The 5,000-nt window shown below is 47.7% G+C and overlaps 1 protein-coding gene across 1 annotated transcript in view; it reads right to left on the bottom strand.

Moving 5' to 3' along the window:
* The window catches only part of LOC134446421 (transcription factor 7-like 1-B), a 96,429-nt gene that overhangs the window by 41,313 nt on the left and 50,116 nt on the right, over positions 1 to 5,000 (bottom strand). The gene's annotated exons all lie outside the window — the stretch shown is intronic.

Here is a 5,000-nt window from a genome sequence, read left to right as displayed (position 1 = left end):
CACAAATGCGATAAAGTAATTCCTATTTGATGTCCTTTAATCCAAAGGTGATTGAAATGTTCCCACTCTTCACACACACTTCCTCATGCAGAGTCGAGTTGGTGTTTAATTTCATTAAATTTTATTTCAATAAATCAATGACTGAAATCGATTAATTGTTGACATCCCTAATGTACTGTATTGTGTGTGGGCCAAGCCTGCATACAGTAACAGATACAGCACTGTGGCAGTGTAATGCGAGACAGTATTATGTGAAGCTGTAATTGATGCACATTTTGAGTGTAGGGTCGACCACGCTCAGGGAGACAGAGCAATATCAGACAGCACGATGCCAGACAGTATTATGTGAAGCCGTAATTGATGTACTGAATGTGTGTAGGTCTAGCTGTGTGTGTGTGTGTGTGTGTGTGTGTGTGTGTGTGTGTGTGTGTGTGTGTGTGTGTGTGTGTGTGTGTGTGTGTGTGTGTGTGTGTGTGTGTGTGTGTGTGTGTGTGTGTGTGTGTGTGTGTGTGTGTGTGTGTGTGTGTGTGTGTGTGTGTGTGTGTGTGTGTGTGTGTGTGTGTGTGTGTGTGTGTGTGTGTGTGTGTGTGCTCCCCTACGAGCTAGATAAATGACTCCTCGACCGCGTTATTACCTCCTACACGGGTTGCGGCCCAATCATAACACTGGCCCTCCGTTTAACGACAGATATTTATACGCCAAGACTGTACCCCAATGCGCTCTCTCTCTCTCTCTCTCTCACAACACGCACGCAGGCACACACGCACGCGCACACACACAGCCATGCCTTCTCTCTGTCTCTCTCACACACGCAAACACACACACAGGCCGTCGACAGGGGGGGGGACGAGTATTTTGTCCCGGCCCAGGAATGAGAGGGGCCCAGAACTGGGCCCTCATGACGTTTGTGATTAATGGATCTATTCAATTTCAAAATAAGTTAGTTTGAGGGAGGGAGAATGCGCTATATTTGCATTGAATAAATTATATCCAGATCTTTTGCCTTTCCTGTCATTAAAAAGGGATCAATAACCCCCCACCTCCCCCACCCCCAGTGCACAAATGGTTTGGTCGGTCATTACGAGGAAGAAAAAAAACGCTTCAACCCAACGCGGCTCGTGCCAATTGCCGAGGTGTCTCCACGCAAATTAGGAGTGCAGAAAATGAAGGAAAAGCGAAAAATAGAAGGAATTCAGTAAAAAATATTCTTCAGATGATGTCTGATTTCACGTGAAATGACCCATAGGCTACTAGCAAAGCAGGGGAGACTAACAAAGCAAAAGTTTTCCATCTTCATAAACAGACACGCACTGCCCTGCAGCATTCATGTTAAAAAGGAGATCAGTCACACTGATGAACACAGTAGAGCACGGGCATTGCATTGAATCATTTCATACCACAATAGCTTAATAACATTGTGTTTTCAAATCTGACCGTCAGTGACCGAGGCATTATGCACATTAGTCCGCAATGAGATGAGAAGATGTGTAGGGTGCTTATCTCGGGGGAAGGAGAACACATTTTTTAAACAGTTTTATGCAACACTATAAATGCTAAATCCAGCTTAGCGCAAATGCTAACAAATTATCAACCCGTTAACTTTGTGAGGAGAAATACAGAATAGATTGGTTTTGCATAATTCTGTCTCCTGGTCTGGGAAGAGACTTTGATGAGGGAACACAGCACACTCTGCCAGTCAAACCTGTCAGCAGCCCTGCCGCGTGCACGCACACACACAGACAGACACAGACACAGACACAGACACAGACACAGACACAGACACAGACACAGACACACACACTCAATAAAACAGGGCTCAAATACGGCCATTTAAAGAGAAGAAGCTTGAGGATGGAGGAGGGAGTTGGGGACAGGACGGTAGAGGACAGGGGAGGGGAGGAGAAAAGGAAAAACGAAGACTGAATGTTCGGAATGAGAAAATAGGAAATGCATTCTAAATAAACGAGACAGCATCACAGACTGTTACGAGGTGTGGAGGAATTAAGTGCTTTCCCTCTCTCATGCACAGGAATGCACGCACGCATGCACACACAGACGCACGCACGAATACACACATATACACTCTTTCTCGCTCTCTCCCTCTCTCATAAACCACAAACACACAAACGTATGGCATCCTGAGGATGACGGGCCCCCAGCGGAAGGTCAGACTGCCTGCTGTGCTGCTGCTGCTGTGGTGTGTGTGTGTGTGTGTGGCGACGGGAAGGAAGCTTGGAAGGCCACAGGTTAAAAATGGATAAGACACGCTGTGCACACAGACAGAGGACTTTGTGTGTGTGTGTGTGTGTGTGTGTGTGTGTGTGTGTGTGTGTGTGTGTGTGTGTGTGTGTGTGTGTGTGTGTGTGTGTGTGTGTGTGTGTGTGTGTGTGTGTGTGTGTGTGTGTGTGTGTGTGTGTGTGTGTGTGGAGAGAGGAAGAGGAATGGAGAAAGGAGGAAATTGAGAAGGACCAAGGGGAGTGACGAGGGAATGGGGGGGTGGGGTGGCAGGGTCAATACTGGGAGATGGATAGAATGCAGAAAGAAGGATTGGATTGGTTAGTGAGGTACATGCGTGTGTGTGTGTGTGTGTGTGTGTGTGTGTGTGCGTGCGTGTGTGTGTGTGTGTGTGTGTGTGTGTGTGTGTGTGTGTGTGTGTGTGTGTGTGTGTGTGTGTGTGCTCGAGGGTTGAGGAGGCATGTTCAGGAACGGGACGTTTCCCGACAGCTGGGTGGGTGGGGGTACTGGTTTGTTTTGTTGGTGTGGGAGGGGTGTATGTATGGATGTGTATGGATGGTTGTGTGTGTGGAGGAGTGAGTCCTTCCCTGGCTTAAAGACAGGAAATGCAAAGGACCAACATTCACTCTTCCCAACTCACCGCTTCTCTCTCTCTCTCTCTCTCTCTCTCTCTCTCTCTCTCTCTCTCTCTCTCTCTCTCTCTCTCTCTCTCTCTCTCTCTCTCTCTCTCTCTCTCTCTCTCTCTCTCTCTCTCTCTCTCTCTCTCTCTCTCTCTCTCTCTCGAACTGACGGATGGGCCTCCACCATCTCTGCAAAACTGTCAGAGTGAAAGATGGTGAGGAGAACAGAGGGCATGAGGATAAGAGAAGAGGAGAAGGGAGGAGAAGGCACGAGAGGAGAGGGGACGGGCAGGAGAGTAGAGTGGAGAAAACTGAGAGGAAAGGAAAGGTGGAGCAGATAGATGAGAAGAGAAGACACAAGAATTAAGGGGAGTGAAAGGAGGAGCGAATAGAATATGAGAGAAGAATAGGAGAGGACAGCAAATGAGAAGAGGACAGCAGAAGGGAAGGAAAAGGATGAGACAGAGGGGAGGATAGGGAGGAGAGAGAGAAAAAGAGAAGAGAGGGAGAGGGGATGGCACAGCGTCTCTGCCGCCCTCTGTTGCCTGTGGGGGTCCACTGAGAAGTGTGGCCACACGAGCGCTTCCCCCCAATAATGAATGGAGGCTATCGCACACTACACACACAAGACGTACCATAACATGGGGGGGGTATGGAAACACTCACAGTCGCACATACAGTACACACACACACACACACATTCACACACACACACACCGCAAAACAATCTTCCGGTTTCTCCCTGGCTAATCTGTGTCAATCACCAGCCACTTCAACGAGCGCTTCAGTGACAAACACACACTCACATACACACACACACACACCTGCTTTCACCTTCCCACTCAACCCCTCTCCCATCAACTCTCTCAAACTCGCACACGCACACGCAGTCAAGTCGCGAGACACACAGCGCAGTGGCAGGACTCAGAACATGGCCCGGGGCGCTTTCTGCTCTGGCTGCGTCTAATTGCCATTCTGCTCAGCACACCTACATTTTAAAAGACATCCAGACATCATGACCACTCCACCTCAGCACAGCATTCACTCTCCTCTCCTCCGCCTTTCATTTCTCCTCTCCTCAAATCTCCCTTCCTCCTCTCCTGTCTTTCTTGCCTCTTCTCTCCTCTCATATCCTCCTATCTTCTTCTCTGCTCTCCTTTTCTCCTCCCTCCCTTCCTGCCTTCCTCTCCTCTCCTCCTTCCTGTCATGATGCAACAGCTATAGGTTGAGATTGTTTACCAAGAGTCCTGACAAAACACGTTATATAGGCTACAGAATGTGTGTGTGTGTGTGTGTGTGTGTGTGTGTGTGTGTGTGTGTGTGTGTGTGTGTGTGTGTGTGTTGGCACATTATATAGGCCACTGGCCATCAGCAGGTGCCACTAACTGGGTGACAAACTCTGTCCCTCACTTGAACACATTGTGTGGCTGTGTGACATCCATCGAGCGTCCGCACCACAGGTGACAGTGACAAAGGGGCAGGACGCTAAAACAGCTGCGATGTCAAAGTCACACACAGTCACAGACAAAGTGACGGTCGAAACAGCTGCCAGGTGTTTACATAGCATACGTGGTCATGTGTGTAGGTCGGCTACTGTACTTACTGTATAGTATAGTGTGCTGGGGCACTAAGAGTAGAACATTCAGCTCTCTGTTGACTATTATCTATATTATTACGTTGAATGCACCATGTCCCACTTTCAGCCTGAGGCCACCACCCTCTGTGTATAAGGATGTCCAAACTGACTACATTTAACAAACATTGAGTGCACATAATTATGTTAGCCTGGATTGCATACCTGGGCAGGGACATTTCACAAACTTGCATTCGGTCAAGAAGTGAGTTTGTCTCTGTTTTGTTGACTATTAGTTCTACCTGCGACACGCCCAACACCTCTGAGCCTTAATTGTGTTCACAAGTTAACTTAAGGCTTACTTTCTTAAAGTAAATATTCCTTGGTATAGAAATCGTACTTTCAAAAAAACAAAAAAAATAGCCAAACATATTTTGTTTATGTCCCACAAGACACATCAAAGATTTTCAGTGTTCTTCAGGACTTGAACAAAACCAAGAGAGGGAGAAAAAAATACCCTCACCTCGGTGGAGAGAAGCACATTCTTGTAGCTATCTGCTCGTCCATCACCT

Source organism: Engraulis encrasicolus, chromosome 3, assembly GCF_034702125.1.
Source record: "Engraulis encrasicolus isolate BLACKSEA-1 chromosome 3, IST_EnEncr_1.0, whole genome shotgun sequence".
Taxonomy (NCBI): Eukaryota; Metazoa; Chordata; class Actinopteri; order Clupeiformes; family Engraulidae; genus Engraulis; species Engraulis encrasicolus.
This window is presented reverse-complemented; position numbering and strand designations above follow the sequence as displayed.